This window comes from Anomaloglossus baeobatrachus, chromosome 12 (assembly GCF_048569485.1).
Source record: "Anomaloglossus baeobatrachus isolate aAnoBae1 chromosome 12, aAnoBae1.hap1, whole genome shotgun sequence".
Lineage (NCBI taxonomy): Eukaryota > Metazoa > Chordata > Amphibia > Anura > Aromobatidae > Anomaloglossus > Anomaloglossus baeobatrachus.
This window is the reverse complement of record NC_134364.1, coordinates 8,212,207-8,229,648: the sequence shown is the minus strand read 5'-3', so window position 1 is coordinate 8,229,648 and position 17,442 is coordinate 8,212,207. Positions and strand designations below refer to the sequence as shown.

The 17,442-nt window shown below is 54.2% G+C and overlaps 1 protein-coding gene across 1 annotated transcript in view; it reads right to left on the bottom strand.

Moving 5' to 3' along the window:
• Positions 1 to 17,071, bottom strand: part of GPR65 (G protein-coupled receptor 65) — a 257,710-nt gene extending 240,639 nt beyond the window's left edge. Inside the window, exon 1 of the mRNA XM_075330047.1 lies at positions 16,996 to 17,071. The gene's annotated coding sequence lies outside the window, so the exon portion shown is untranslated. The remainder of the gene's footprint in view (positions 1 to 16,995) is intronic.
• Positions 17,072 to 17,442: the final 371 nt, after the last annotated feature.

Sequence of the window (17,442 nt, the reverse complement as noted above, 5' to 3'; positions counted from 1 at the left end):
AAGCGAAGATGAAGAAGAAAGACGCAAGCAAAGCAAAGATGAAGAAGAAAGACGCAAGCAAAGCGAAGATGAAGAAGAAAGACGCAAGCAAAGCGAAGATGAAGAAGAAAGACGCAAGCAAAGCGAAAATGAAGAAGAAAGACGCAAGCAAAGCGAAGATGAAGAAGAAAGACGCAAGCAAAGCGAAGATGAAGAAGAAAGACGCAAGCAAAGCGAAGATGAAGAAGAAAGACGCAAGCAAAGCGAAGATGAAGAAGAAAGACGCAAGCAAAGCGAAAATGAAGAAGAAAGACGCAAGCAAAGCGAAAATGAAGAAGAAAGACGCAAGCAAAGCGAAGATGAAGAAGAAAGACGCAAGCAAAGCGAAGATGAAGAAGAAAGACGCAAGCAAAGCGAAGATGAAGAAGAAAGACGCAAGCAAAGCGAAGATGAAGAAGAAAGACGCAAGCAAAGCGAAGATGAAGAAGAAAGACGCAAGCAGAGCGAAGATGAAGAAGAAAGACGCAAGCAAAGCGAAGATGAAGAAGAAAGACGCAAGCAGAGCAAAGATGAAGAAGAAAGACGCAAGCAAAGCGAAGATGAAGAAGAAAGACGCTAGCAGAGCGAAGATGAAGAAGAAAGACGCAAGCAGAGCAAAGATGAAGAAGAAAGACGCAAGCAAAGCGAAGATGAAGAAGAAAGACGCAAGCAAAGCGAAGATGAAGAAGAAAGACGCTAGCAGAGCGAAGATGAAGAAGAAAGACGCAAGCAAAGCGAAGATGAAGAAGAAAGACGCTAGCAGAGCGAAGATGAAGAAGAAAGACGCTAGCAGAGCGAAGATGAAGAAGAAAGACGCAAGCAAAGCGAAGATGAAGGAGAAAGACGCAAGCAAAGCGAAGATGAAGAAGAAAGACGCAAGCAAAGCGAAGATGAAGGAGAAAGACGCAAGCAAAGCGAAGATGAAGGAGAAAGACGCAAGCAAAGCGAAGATGAAGAAGAAAGACGCAAGCAAAGCGAAGATGAAGAAGAAAGACGCAAGCAAAGCAAAGATGAAGAAGAAAGACGCAAGCAAAGCGAAGATGAAGAAGAAAGACGCAAGCAAAGCGAAGATGAAGGAGAAAGACGCAAGCAGAGCGAAGATGAAGAAGAAAGACGCAAGCAAAGCGAAGATGAAGGAGAAAGACGCAAGCAAAGCGAAGATGAAGAAGAAAGACGCAAGCAAAGCGAAGATGAAGGAGAAAGACGCAAGCAAAGCGAAGATGAAGAAGAAAGACGCTAGCAGAGCGAAGATGAAGAAGAAAGACGCTAGCAGAGCGAAGATGAAGGATTGAAACACAAAGGACCGATTCATCACTGGGGATTTTTAGGTCACTTTTTTTTATCACGTTATTAATTTGGTTTTTATTTCATCAAATTATTCAAAATGGCACATGTGGCTCATTAACTTTTTACAAAATACAAACTAATAATTAGTGGTATGGATGGGAAGACACAGAGCCCAGCATACAGAGAACTAGATCTGCAGCAGCTGAAAGGGAATTTTATCAAAAGTACAGCAAGAAGCCCAGTAAGTGACAGATTGCTGGAATCAGGGGCTCTACCCCTATATTATGAGACTTGCAGTGGCCCTCCCCTTACACACACACAGCCGACCTCCCCTAACACACACACACACAGCCGCCCTCCCCTTACACACACACACACACACACACACACAGCCACCCCCCCCTTACACACACACACACAGCCGCCCTCCCCTTACACACACACAGCCGCCCTCCCCTTACACACACACAGCCGCCCTCCCCTTACACACACACAGCCACCCCCCCCTTACACACACACACACAGCCGCCCTCCCCTTACACACACACAGCCGCCCTCCCCTTACACACACACAGCCGCCCTCCCCTTACACACACACACACACACAGCCGCCCTCCCCTTACACACACACACACACACACACACAGCCGCCCTCCCCTTACACACACACACACACACACACACACAGCCGCCCTCCCCTTACACACACACAGCCGCCCTCCCCTTACACACACACACAGCCGCCCTCCCCTTACACACACACACACAGCCGCCCTCCCCTTACACACACACACACACACAGCCGCCCTCCCCTTACACACACACAGCCGCCCTCCCCTTACACACACACAGCCGCCCTCCCCTTACACACACACAGCCGCCCTCCCCTTACACACACACACAGCCGCCCTCCCCTTACACACACACACAGCCGCCCTCCCCTTACACACACACAGCCGCCCTCCCCTTACACACACACACACACACAGCCGCCCTCCCCTTACACACACACACACACACACACACAGCCGCCCTCCCCTTACACACACACACACACACACACACACAGCCGCCCTCCCCTTACACACACACACACACACACACACACAGCCGCCCTCCCCTTACACACACACACACACACACACACACAGCCGCCCTCCCCTTACACACACACAGCCGCCCTCCCCTTACACACACACACAGCCGCCCTCCCCTTACACACACACACACAGCCGCCCTCCCCTTACACACACACACACACACAGCCGCCCTCCCCTTACACACACACAGCCGCCCTCCCCTTACACACACACAGCCGCCCTCCCCTTACACACACACACACACAGCCGCCCTCCCCTTACACACACACAGCCGCCCTCCCCTTACACACACACACAGCCGCCCTCCCCTTACACACTGTCACGCTCTCCGGGTCCCCTGCTCTGCTCCCCGGCTCACCTGCCACGCTCCCCGGCTTCCCTGCTTCGCTCCCCGGCTCCTCTGTCAGGCGTCCCCCGCTCCACGGTCTCCAGCCTCCATCACCTGCGGTCCCCAGGCGGCCCGGTCCCCGCTCCCAGCGCCCGTCGGCAGCTCTGCTCCAGGCCTGCTCCCCTGCTTCCTATACACCGCTCCCTGCCCTGGCTTCTGGCACCCGGGCCTCGCGCATGCGCATTAGGGCGCGCGCGTGGTCATTGACCCTCTCTTAAAGGGCCAGCGTCCACTGACAGGAAATTGAACACACAGGTACAGGGTATAAAGGGGTTTAATGTCCAAGTGGGCGGGGCCTGTTCTTCGTGTTTCCTAAGCTAGGAGTCAGGTCTCCTTGTGTCTCTGTGATATACTTACCTATCTCTCTTCTAGAGCCGCTCCTGCCTCGCCATCCGGTCCTGCCGATCCCCGAACCCCGAACGCTGACTATCTGCCATCCCGTCAGTCCGTACCAACTCTGATCCCTGTGGTGATCCATCCTCTCGCTCCATCGGTTCCGGACTCTGCCTGACAACATCTCGGCCTCCGAACCTGAGCTCCATCACCCGGACTACCATCAGTGACTCCGTGGTCCCAGGGACTTCTCCATTCCACTCTTTTGCACGGACTGTCCTGCTACCCGTAGTGCTCCGGCTACCGGACCCCTTGCCTTCATTAAGGTGTTCGACCCAGTGGATCCACCTCCTGGGTCTCCCCGTCCACCTGGCCCTAACAGTAAGAACAGGCCATGGATCCCGCCCAAGCACTAGCGGTCTTGCAGGAGGAACTCACACGCCAGCGTGAGACCCAGACCCGCATGCTGAACTTCATGTCTTCTGTGGACGCCCGCCTGAACACGCTGGAAGCGTCGGTCACATCTTCAGCATCTCGAGCTTCCACTGTACAATCCACGGCCACAGCTCCCGTGGCAGCCTCCTCGGATGTTTCCAGACTTCGTTTGGCCTCACCACCCCGGTACGCTGGAGATCCCAAGACCTGCAGGGGTTTCATCAATCAATGCTCTCTCCATTTCAAGCAGCTGCCGCACTTGTTTGCCTCCGACCAAGCCAAGGTCGCGTTCATGATGTCCCATCTAGAGGGTGAGGCACTGGCCTGGATGAACCCCTTGTGGGAGAAGGAGGATCCGGTGACCACCAACATCCAGGAGTTCCTGCAGGCATTTCATGGCACCTTTGACGAGCCCAGGCGCGCCTCCGCGTCTGCCTCATCTCTCCTCCGGCTACGTCAGGGGACTCTGACGGTGGGCCAATATGCCATCCGTTTTCGCACCTTGGCTTCGGAACTCGGGTGGAACAATGAGGCTCTAACCGCCGCCTTCTGGGAAGGCCTCTCGGGTCGTATCAAAGATGAGCTGGCTGGTCGTGACGTGCCGTCCACCCTGGATGCCCTGATTGCCCTAGCGACTCGAGTGGATCTTCGATTTCAGGAACGATCCAAAGAGGTGTCCCGTGAGAGACGTCCGATACGGCATTCCTCTCCTCCGCAGAAGTCCGCCGTACTTCAGTCAACGTCATCTGGTGTCTCCGTCCACGAGCCCATGCAGATCGACCGTTTGCGGCAGTCTGAACAACGCCGAGCAGAACGGCTCGCCAAGGGCCTCTGCTTCTACTGCGGAGAGGGCACACACCTTCTACGCTCCTGTCCAGAGAGGCCGGGAAACTCCAAAGCCTAGGGTTGGTAGGAGAGGCCACCCTAGGTGCTGGGATTCTCTCAGACCCGGTTACGTGAACTGTTCAAGTGACAACGGGAGAGACGCAGTTCACGGCCGAGGCGTACCTCGATTCCGGGGCAGCAGGCAATTTCATCCAGCAGGCCACGGTGGACAAGTACCAGGTGCCTGTTACTCCACTCGACAAACCCCTCGTGATTGCCTCTGTGGATGGGAGACCCCTCTCTGACACCATCTCGTGGATCACCAAGCCGGTGGAACTGCGTATCGGTGCCCTGCACACCGAGAGCATCGCTCTCTATGTCCTCCCACACATGTCTCATCAAATCTTGCTGGGACTCCCCTGGTTACGGACACATGAACCCTCAGTCAGCTGGGGTACTGGTGAAATCACCCGATGGGGCTCCTCTTGCCACGAGAACTGTCTGAAGACTATTCAACCCATCCGATGACCTCCGGTTCCAGAGTCCCTACCGGGACTGCCCTCGGCCTATTGGTCATTCGCGGACGTCTTTGATAAAAAGGAGTCAGAGGTACTGCCGCCACATCGTCCTTACGATTGTGCCATCGACCTGCTTCCGGGAACTACACCACCTCGCGGACGGATATATCCGCTGTCTCCTGCCGAAACAAGGGCCATGTCTACCTACATCACAGAGAACCTGGCAAGGGGATTCATTCGGAGATCCTCCTCTCCTGCTGGAGCAGGCTTCTTCTTCGTTAAGAAGAAAGAGGGCGACCTACACCCATGCATTGACTACCGGGGATAGAACCAAATCACCGTGAAAAATAAATACCCCCTGCCGCTCATCCCCGAATTGTTTGATCGGCTTAGAGGAGCTCGTGTGTTTACCAAGTTGGATCTTCGGGGTGCCTACAACCTGGTCCGCATCCGCTCTGGGGACGAATGGAAGACCGCGTTCAATACTCGCGATGGGCACTATGAATACTGTGTGATGCCCTTCGGCCTGTGTAACGCACCAGCAGTCTTTCAGGAATTGGTGAACGACGTGTTCCGGGACCTTCTCTACATCTGTGTGGTGGTGTATCTTGATGACATCCTGGTCTTTTCTCCGGACCTCCAGACCCACAGAGAGAACGTGCAGCTGGTACTACAAAGACTGAGGGAGAATCGTCTGTACGCCAAGTACGAGAAGTGTGTCTTCGAGCAGTCTTCTCTTCCCTTCCTGGGTTACGTAATCTCCGATACCGGCCTGCAGATGGATCCGGAGAAGGTCTCTTCCATTCTCAACTGGCCCCCTCCTTCTGGACTGAAGGCAATCCAACACTTTCTGGGATTCGCAAACTATTACCGTCAGTTCATCCCTCACTTCTCTGCTCTGACTGCACCTCTCTCCGCCTTGACCAAGAAGGGGGCTAATCCAAAGGACTGGTCACCTGCGGCCGACGCCGCGTTTGGCTCTCTGAAGCGGGCATTTGCTTCCTCCCCTGTGCTCCACCGTCCGGAGTTAAACCGACAGTTCACCTTGGAGGTGGATGCCTCCTCCTCGGGAGCCGGAGCAGTGCTCATGCAGAAGTCCTCCTCCGGGAAGATGGTTACTTGCGGTTTCTTCTCCAAGAGCTTCTCAGCGCCTGAACGCAACTACACCATCGGTGACCGAGAGCTATTGGCAGTCAAACTGGCTCTGGAGGAATGGCGCTAGCTTCTGGAGGGAGCAGTGTACCCCGTGATCATTTACACGGACCACAAGAACCTGGAATACCTGCGGTCCGCTCAGCGACTGAACCCACGGCAAGCCAGGTGGTCCTTGTTCTTTGCCAGGTTCGATTTCCAGCTCCATTTCCGACCTGCGGACAAGAATGTACGCGCAGATGCCTTGTCCAGGTCATTCATGCCCATGGAGCAGGAGGAGGAGACATCCCAGCCCATCATCTGCCCTAGTAAAATCATTCCGGTGGCCCCTGTCACCCTGGCCCAGATACCGCCCGGGAAGACCTATGTCTCTGAGACTGACAGGCAAAAAGTGTTGCACTGGGGCCATGCCTCGAAAACAGCCGGCCATGCTGGTCAGAAGAGAACATGGAGTACGATTGTACGTCATTACTGGTGGCCATCCCTTCGCACGGACGTCGCTTCTTTTGTCTCAGCCTGCTCCTCTTGTGCCAGGAACAAGACGCCCAAACATCTGCCATATGGCCATCTTCTGCCTCTGCCTATACCCTCAGTTCCGTGGCAACACATTGCAATGGACTTCATTACGGACTTGCCCCTGTCCTCCGGACACACAGTCATATGGGTCGTGGTGGATCGGTTCTCCAAAATGGCTCATTTCGTCCCTATGGCTGGACTGCCCTCAGCCCAGGAACTCGCTGACGCCTACATACAGCACATCTTCCGGTTGCATGGCTTTCCATCTCACATTGTGTCCGACAGAGGAACTCAGTTCACCTCCCGCTTCTGGAGGGCTCTCTGCAAACATCTGGGAGTGACTCTGGACTTTTCTTCAGCCTACCATCCTCAGTCGAATGGCCAAGTGGAACGAGTCAATCAGATCTTGACCTCCTTCTTACGTCACTACGTCAACGCCCATCATGACGACTGGTCCACGCTTCTTCCTTGGGCTGAATTCTCCCATAACCACCACGTCAGTGAGTCCTCCTCCAGCTCTCCCTTCCATGTCGTTTACGGACTTCAGCCTTCCGTCCCATTACCTGTATCCTCTTCCTCGGATGTCCCTGCTGCTGATGCTGTAGCCCGTGACTTTGCAACAATTTGGGACTCTGTCAAGGCGTCCCTTGGACGTGCTTCCCTGCGGATGAAGAGACACGCAGACAAGAGGCGTCTGGATCCTCCGTGTTTCTCTCCAGGAGATCTCGTCTGGCTTGCTTCCAAGTACGTCCGATTGAAGCTACCATCATACAAGCTGGGTCCTCGCTACATCGGGCCGTTTAAAGTCCTCTGCAGAATAAATGAGGTCTCCTACAAGCTACAGCTCCCGGCCACGATGAGGATACCCAACTCCTTCCACGTCTCCCTGCTCAAGCCGGTTGTCCTTGGTCCCTTCTCCGCTGCTGCCAGTTCGGCTCCTCCTCCTATCGCTGATGATGACATCTATGCGGTAAGGGATATTGTGGCCATGAAAACTGTACGGGGCCGACAGTTCTTCCTGGTGGACTGGGCAGGGTATGGTCCTGGGAACCCCGGGAGAATGTGGGTACTCCCCTGATACGTGCCTTCCTGTCCCGGTTGCGGGGAGGGGGGCGTGTGGGGGGGGTACTGTCACGCTCTCCGGGTCCCCTGCTCTGCTCCCCGGCTCACCTGCCACGCTCCCCGGCTTCGCTCCCCGGCTCCTCTGTCAGGCGTCCCCCGCTCCACGGTCTCCAGCCTCCATCACCTGCGGTCCCCAGGCGGCCCGGTCCCCGCTCCCGGCGCCCGTCGGCAGCTCTGCTCCAGGCCGGCTCCCCTGCTTCCTATACACCGCTCCCTGCCCTGGCTTCTGGCACCCGGGCCTCCATTCCACTCTTTTGCACGGACTGTCCTGCTACCCGTAGTGCTGCGCCTACCGGACCCCTTGCCTTCATTAAGGTGTTCGGCCCAGTGGATCCACCTCCTGGGTCTGCCCATCCACCTGGCCCTAACACACACACACACACACACACACAGCCGCCCTTCCCTTACACACACACAGCCGCCCTCCCCTTACACACACACAGCCGCCCTCCCCTTACACACACCCAGCCGCCCTCACCTTACACACACACACACCCAGCCGCCCTCACCTTACACACACCCAGCCGCCCTCACCTTACACACACACAGCCGCCCTCACCTTACACACACACAGCCGCCCTCACCTTACACACACACAGCCGTCCTCACCTTACACACACACAGCCGCCCTCACCTTACACACACACAGCCGCCCTCACCTTACACACACACAGCCGCCCTCACCTTATACACACACAGCCGCCCTCACCTTATACACACACACACACACACACACACAGCCACCCTCCCTTACACACACACACACACACACACACACATACACAGCCGCCCTCACCTTACACACACACAGCCGCCCTCACCTTACACACACACAGCCGCCCTCACCTTACACACACACAGCCACCCTCCCTTACACACACACACACACAGCCACCCTCACCTTACACACACACAGCCGCCCTCCCTTACACACACACACAGCCGCCCTCCCTTACACACACACACACACACACACAGCCGCCCTCACCTTACACACACACAGCCGCCCTCACCTTACACACACACAGCCACCCTCACCTTACACACACACAGCCACCCTCACCTTACACACACACACACACACACACACACAGCCGCCCTCACCTTACACACACACACACACACAGCCGCCCTCACCTTACACACACACACACACACAGCCGCCCTCACCTTACACACACACACACACAGCCGCCCTCACCTTACACACACACAGCCGCCCTCACCTTACACACACAGCCGCCCTCACCTTACACACACACAGCCGCCCTCACCTTACACACACACAGCCGCCCTCACCTTACACACACACAGCCGCCCTCCCTTACACACACACACACACACACACACACACACAGCCGCCCTCACCTTACACACACACAGCCGCCCTCACCTTACACACACACAGCCGCCCTCCCTTACACACACACACACACACACACACACAGCCACCCTCCCTTACACACACACACACACACAGCCGCCCTCACCTTACACACACACAGCCGCCCTCACCTTACACACACACAGCCGCCCTCACCTTACACACACACACAGCCGCCCTCACCTTACACACACACAGCCGCCCTCACCTTACACACACACAGCCGCCCTCACCTTACACACACACAGCCGCCCTCACCTTACACACACACAGCCGCCCTCACCTTACACACACACAGCCGCCCTCACCTTACACACACACAGCCGCCCTCACCTTACACACACACAGCCGCCCTCACCTTACACACACACAGCCGCCCTCACCTTACACACACACAGCCGCCCTCACCTTACACACACACAGCCGCCCTCACCTTACACACACACAGCTGCCCTCCCTTACACACGGTTTCTCCTCGACTGCACAAGATGGACTCCTGCTACACTCTATTGCCTTCCGCAAACACACAGTGGCCTTCACATAAATAAGGTGGTCCCCGTTTTACACAAGGTAACTCCCCTCTTACACACAGTGGCCCTCCATTACACACAGTGGCCCTCCATTACACACAGTGGCCCTCCATTACACACAGTGGCCCTCCATTACACACAGTGGCCCTCCATTACACACAGTGGCGCTCCATTACACACGCTGGCCCTCCATTACACACAGTGGCGCTCCATTACACACAGTGGCCCTCCATTACACACAGTGGCGCTCCATTACACACAGTGGCGCTCCATTACACACAGTGGCCCTCCATTACACACGGTGGCCCTCCATTACACACGGCGGCCCTCCATTACACACGGCGGCCCTCCATTACACACGGCGGCCCTCCATTACACACGGCGGCCCTCCATTACACACAGTGGCCCTCCATTACACACAGTGGCCCTCCATTACACACAGCCGCCTTCCCTTACACACAGTGGCCCTCCATTACACACAGTGGCCCTCTATTACACACAGCCGCCTTCCCTTACACACAGCGGCCCTCCATTACACACAGCCGCCTTCCCTTACACACAGTGGCCCTCCATTACACACAGTGGCCCTCCATTACACACAGTGGCCCTCCATTACACACAGTGGCCCTCCATTACACACAGTGGCCCTCCATTACACACAGTGGCCCTCCATTACACACAGTGGCCCTCCATTACACACAGCCGCCTTCCCTTACACACAGTGGCCCTCCATTACACACAGTGGCCCTCTATTACACACAGCCGCCTTCCCTTACACACAGTGGCCCTCCATTACACACAGCCGCCTTCCCTTACACACAGTGGCCCTCCATTACACACAGCCGCCTTCCCTTACACACAGTGGCCCTCCATTACACACAGTGGCCCTCCATTACACACAGTGGCCCTCCATTACACACAGTGGCCCTCCATTACACACAGTGGCCCTCCATTACACACAGTGGCCCTCTATTACACACAGTGGCCCTCCTTTACACACAGTGGCCCTCCTTTACACACAGTGGCCCTCCCTTACACACAGTGGCCCTCCCTTACACACAGTGGCCCTCCATTACACACAGTGGCCCTCCATTACACACAGTGGCCCTCTATTACACACAGCCGCCTTCCCTTACACACAGTGGCCCTCCATTACACACAGTGGCCCTCCATTACACACAGTGGCCCTCCATTACACACAGTGGCCCTCCATTACACACAGTGGCCCTCCATTACACACAGCCGCCTTCCCTTACACACAGTGGCCCTCCATTACACACAGTGGCCCTCCATTACACACAGTGGCCCTCTATTACACACAGTGGCCCTCCCTTACACACAGTGGCCCTCCATTACACACAGTGGCCCTCCATTACACACAGTGGCCCTCCATTACACACAGTGGCCCTCTATTACACACAGCCGCCTTCCCTTACACACAGTGGCCCTCCATTACACACAGTGGCCCTCCATTACACACAGTGGCGCTCCATTACACACAGTGGCCCTCCATTACACACAGTGGCCCTCCATTACACACAGTGGCGCTCCATTACACACAGTGGCCCTCCATTACACACACTGGCCCTCCATTACACACACTGGCCCTCCATTACACACACTGGCCCTCCATTACACACGCTGGCCCTCCATTACACACGCTGGCCCTCCATTACACACGCTGGCCCTCCATTACACACGCTGGCCCTCCATTACACACGCTGGCCCTCCATTACACACGCTGGCCCTCCATTACACACGCTGGCCCTCCATTACACACGCTGGCCCTCCATTACACACGCTGGCCCTCCCTTACACACAGTGGCCCTCCCTTACACACAGTGGCCCTCCCTTACACACAGTGGCCCTCCCTTACACACAGTGGCCCTCCCTTACACACAGTGGCTCTCCCTTACACACAGTGGCCCTCCCTTACACACAGTGGCCCTCCCTTACACACAGTGGCCCTCCCTTACACACAGTGGCCCTCCATTACACATGCTGGCCCTCCATTACACACGGTGGCCCTCCATTACACACGGTGGCCCTCCATTACACACGGTGGCCCTCCATTACACACAGTGGCCCTCCATTACACACAGTGGCCCTCCATTACACACGGTGGCCCTCCATTACACACGGTGGCCCTCCATTACACACGGTGGCCCTCCATTACACACGGTGGCCCTCCATTACACACGGTGGCCCTCCATTACACACGGTGGCCCTCCATTACACACGGTGGCGCTCCATTACACACGGTGGCGCTCCATTACACACGGTGGCCCTCCATTACACACGGTGGCCCTCCATTACACACGGTGGCCCTCCATTACACACGGTGGCCCTCCATTACACACGGTGGCCCTCCATTACACACGGTGGCCCTCCATTACACACGGTGGCCCTCCATTACACACATTGGCCCTCCATTACACACAGTGGCCCTCCATTACACACAGTGGCCCTCCATTACACACAGTGGCCCTCCATTACACACAGTGGCCCTCCCTTACACACAGTGGCCCTCCCTTACACACAGTGGCCCTCCATTACACACAGTGGCCCTCCATTACACACAGTGGCCCTCCATTACACACAGTGGCCCTCCATTACACACAGTGGCCCTCCATTACACACAGCCGCCTTCCCTTACACACGGTGGCCCTCCATTACACACAGTGGCCCTCCATTACACACAGTGGCCCTCCATTACACACAGTGGCCCTCCCTTACACACAGTGGCCCTCCATTACACACAGTGGCCCTCCATTACACACAGTGGCCCTCCATTACACACAGTGGCCCTCCATTACACACAGTGGCTCTCCCTTACACACGCTGGCCCTCCCTTACACACAGTGGCCCTCCATTACACACAGTGGCCCTCCATTACACACGCTGGCCCTCCCTTACACACAGTGGCCCTCCCTTACACACAGTGGCCCTCCCTTACACACAGTGGCCCATCTCTTACATGCGCTAGTCCTGGTCACATGTTTCTCTTGTTCATGTGCACATGAAGTGCTGGTTTATGATAACTTTCATCTTTATCGTATATGTGTCACTGTGATCGTATTATCTGCCGCCTCCTGTTACCAGGCAACCGGATCCCCATGATCAGAAAGAACAGAGACACTTTTCACCTAAAATCGCTGCACTTAAATTTGTAAGAGAGGACAGAATGCTGGCTGCTTCACCCCCTGCCACTGCGAGGGGGAAGGAGGACGACCAGCGCTCATCCCATCCGATATCAACACACCTGTCTATGTCTGGCTGTGTATAATTCTGTGCGGTGCGTTAGTTTGGACCCGGTTCTGTTATTTCGGCTGGTTCTATCCTTCTGTTTCTTGTGATTGTAGTCTCCTGTATTGCTGTGCAGGACTGCAGCGAGGTCTGATGACTCCTGATATCTCAGGTCGCTCCCCATGGACAGTAATAGACTCTTTGAGCTTTCTTTACTCATTTGAAGCCCCTCCACAATACAGGGTTGCCCCCCGCCTCCTGGCCCGCTCTCCGTTGTGTTATATTCCGAATACTATAGACGAATTCCATGTGGGCCGGAGACTGGGGCGAATTGTAACACAGAAGCCTGAAGGTCACACGAACTGTAATTGAAAATGAGATGAAGCGTGGATGGAGGGCGGCTGATGTTCTCTTCATTTGGGCTGTGATTTCAATCCTGCAGTGATTGACATCCCCGGGGCGCAGCTGTTTGTGGGGCCCTGTGAAATACACTGATTACACCCCCACAAACAGTCAATAGAAAGAGAATATGAGAAGCTGAGGATTCTGCCGAGACTAAATCGTCACTGTCGCCACGCTACATTGTAAAAAAAAAAAGGTAAAAGGCAAAAATAAAAGGCATTTTTTATGTTGCATAATTCATGAACCACATGCGTCTTTCTGAAGAATTTGGAACAAAAAATATCAATGTACCGCCACGCTGCAGCCGAGCCGCTCGGATCCGGGCTCGTTGGTGGGTGGCTCGAGCGGGGTCACTTCACTCTGAAAGGTTGCTGGCGCTTTTGGTGGGGGTTAGGTAGGTGCACGGCCGGAGCCGTGCTTGAGTTCGTGACGCGGTGAAGGTGTAGACACCACCGCTGCAGTTACGGGGCACCCGGGGGAGATGGTGATGCAGCAAGTTGTTAACCCCTCCGTGGGCAGGGATGATGGCCCCCGGGACCCGTTGGGGGGTAGCTGGGCGGTGCACGGCCGGGTGGCACTGTTGTACTCACTGTTATTGACACACACAAGTCTCTGGTAAATAAAGTTGATGGTGGTCGGGTCCCCCACCCGGTTCGGTGGTCTTGACCTTTCTCCTGCACCGTGTTGTGTAGCTGTGGACTGCCTGCACTTCAGCGATGGGAGTCCACTGCCCAGCTGTGTGTATGTCGGAGGAGCCTGTTTGCCCGCAGACGCTGGCCCGTGGGATCTCTCTGCCTGTACGGTGGCTTTCTATCCCCCTCGGTGGCCTGTTGTCTTCAGTCGGGACTTGAGTGGGAAAGGACCTATAGTCCAGACCACAATCAGTTGATTAACTTAGTCCAGTGGCTTCTGGACCTCGTTTCAGGGTCTGAGTACCCCCCTGTGTGCTCCAGTTTCCAAGTTGGTTCCCCGGGTCGGTACCGGCGGGCCACTACCCTGTCCCGGTCCACCACGGTTCCACCAAGCCGTCTTCCCGGCTCCTGCAGGCTAGGCCACCATATGCCTCCTAGCCAAGGTGTGCGGGCTACGACCCTCACACCTGTCAGACTCCTTCACTCCTCACTCAGCTACCACTGAACTGAACTGACTCAAACTCCCTCTCTATTTCCTGCCTCAGGCCCTCTGAACTCCTCGGTGGGCGTGGTCAACCGCCTGGCTCCGCCCCCTGGTGTGTTCATCAAGCTCTGAGGGAGGTGACTAGGTTTTTTTATGGTTGGCTGATGTTACCTTATTGGGGGACAGGTGTAGTGCGGGGGTCTACCTGTGACTACCTGGCTAGTCCAGGGCGTCACATCTACATAAACCATAAGACAAAAGATCAATAATAATGAAGCATCTAATGAATATGTGCAAATATCGCACCCAGGGAAGGAGGGGGAGTTGAGCTGTGACATCACCAATTGTAAATAGAGGATCCAGTATTATCTACTGTATTTAAAGGTGTTATCAGTCATTCTACAGGAGGAGGAGGTGAGCTGTGACATCAACTATTGTGAATGGTGAGATCTGTGTTATCAGCTGTATATAGAGGTGTTATCGGTCATTGTTCAGGAGGAGGTGGAGGTGATCTGGGACATAACCTATTGTAAACAGAGGATCCAGTATTATTTACTGTATTTAGAGGTGTTATCAGTCATTCTACAGGAGGAGGAGGTGAGCTGTGACATCAACTATTGTGAATGGTGAGTCCTGCACAGAGTCTACAGGCAGTGGAATAAAAGACAGGGAAATATTGATAATAATCTTAAGACAGCCTAAAGCTGGGCAAAGAAATGCAGAGAAATATCAGGTGCACGAGAGACTGAGACAATGTTCAACAAAGATCACAACATACACCAACCAAGTACATCTGATGTGTGTTTCGCCAACAGCTTCCTCAGGGGTGACAAAGCTGGTGGTGAAACGCGCTCTGTGTGCTTGATGGGTGAACAGGTTACTACACAGCGTACTATGACATCAATCTAGTGAAATTCTTCCAAAAGATTTTATTATGGGATTCGTGGTTGATCTGGTCATTTCGGGTGAAATTCAATCTGTCCGGCATGGATCCATATCTAAAAGCAGAACACCCAGGAATGCAGCACCCGGTCCCCACAATGTGCTCTATCACAGGGAATCTGACAGCAGGTACAGTACAGACCAAAAGTTTGGACACACCTTCTCATCTCAAGAACAACTGTTAAGAGGAGACTTTGTGCAGCAGTCTTCATGGTAAAATAGCTGCTAGGAAACCACTGCTAAGGACAGGCAACAAGCAGAAGAGGACACAAGGAATGGACATTAGACCAGTGGAAATCTGTGCTTTGGTCTGATGAGTCCAAATTTGAGATCTTTGGATCCAACCACCGTGGCTTTGTAGAAAAGGTGAACGGATGGACTCTACATGGCTGGTTCCACCGTGAAGCATGGTGGAGGAGGTGTGATGGTGTGGGGGGGCTTTGCTGGTGACACTGTTGGGGATTTATTCACAATTGAAGGCATACTGAACCAGCATGGCTACCACAGCATCTTGCAGCGGCGTGCTACTCCATCCGGTTTGTGTTTAGTTGGACCATCATTTATTGTTCAACAGGACAATAACCCCAAACACACCTCCAGGCTGTGTAAGGGCTATGTGACTAAGAAGGAGAGTGATGGGGTGCTAGACCAGATGACCTGGCCTCCACAGTCACCAGACCTGAACCCAATCGAGATGGTTTGGGGTGACCTGGACCGCAGAGGGAAGGCAAAAGGGCCAACAAGTGTTAAGCATCTCTGGGAGCTCCTTCAAGACTGTTGGAAAACCATTTCCGGTGACTACCTCTTGAAGCTCATGAAGAGAATGCCAAGAGTGTGCAAAGCAGTCATCAAAGCAAAAGGCGGCGACTGTGAAGAACCTAGAATAGAAGACATATTTTCTGTTGTTTCACACTTTGTTCTTAAGTATTTCATTCCACATGTGTTATTCATAGTTTTGATGTCTTCAATGTGAATCTACAATTTTCAGAGTCCTGAAAATAAAGAAAACTCTTTGAATGAGGTGTGTCCAAACTTTTGGTCTGTACTGTATATGCTGTGTAGTCTGAGAGCAGCATGATGTAGGGGCAGAGTTTCTGATTCCAGGACTGGATCCCCTGCTGGGCTGCTTCCTGTCATTTTGATACAATCACAGTTTTCTCTTCTGCAGATGCAGCAGTGATCAGTGCTGAGCCCTCTGCCACTATGTTGATTAGCAGTTTTTTCACGCAGAAAGCTGTCAATCAGTGGTGGGGAAACACACAGCAGCTGGCAATTAGTGATAATCTTCTGCTGAAGAAAACACAGATTTTATTAAAATAGAAACACAGCCCATTCATTGTCTGTGTTTCGCCACAGATCACTGAACAAGGCGGAAATAATGTAAAGTCAGCCCCAGACACAGCAAAACTGGCGAAACCGGCAAAACCAACAAAACTGGAGGACGCAGCGCAGCGAAACCCAAGAAAATCAACCACAAATAAGGTATTCAAGGGAATCTCAAAACTGTGGGACTCAACTGGCACAAATCTACCAGCAACCGGCAGCCATATTGCTGGATTCTTCTTAAGGGCATATATCCGCACTCTAATATCACACAATATCTGGAGCGTGTAACCATAGAGGAAAGTGTGCAGCAAAGTACAGCAGCAGTGCCGGTGATGCTGGGGGTTGTAGTACTCACCTGATCGTCCTCAGACCTTCACCTCAGAGAAACACCCGACAGAAAGGAAGAAGACGACCTGAGGTAAAAAGAAAGCTCTGCTCTGATTGGGCACAAAGAAAGCTCAGCTCTAATTGGTTCCTATGCACATTACAGACAGATTTACTGCACACAACTCTGAAGAATGAGGCCCAAGCATCAGAGCACAGAGGACCAGGCCGAAGCCGGGGGTCCGCACTGCACAAGGGGCTGCCGAGCAGGACACTCACCGGCCTCTCACTGATGTCACCGCTGATCTCTGGTGATGGATAGGAGGTGTTCTCAGTGATGTCACCGCTGATCTCTGGTGATGGATAGGTGGTGTTCTCAGTGATGTCACTGCTGACCTCTGGTGATGGATAGGCGGTGTTCTCAGTGATGTCACCGCTGATCTCTGGTGATGGATAGGAGGTGTTCTCAGTGATGTCA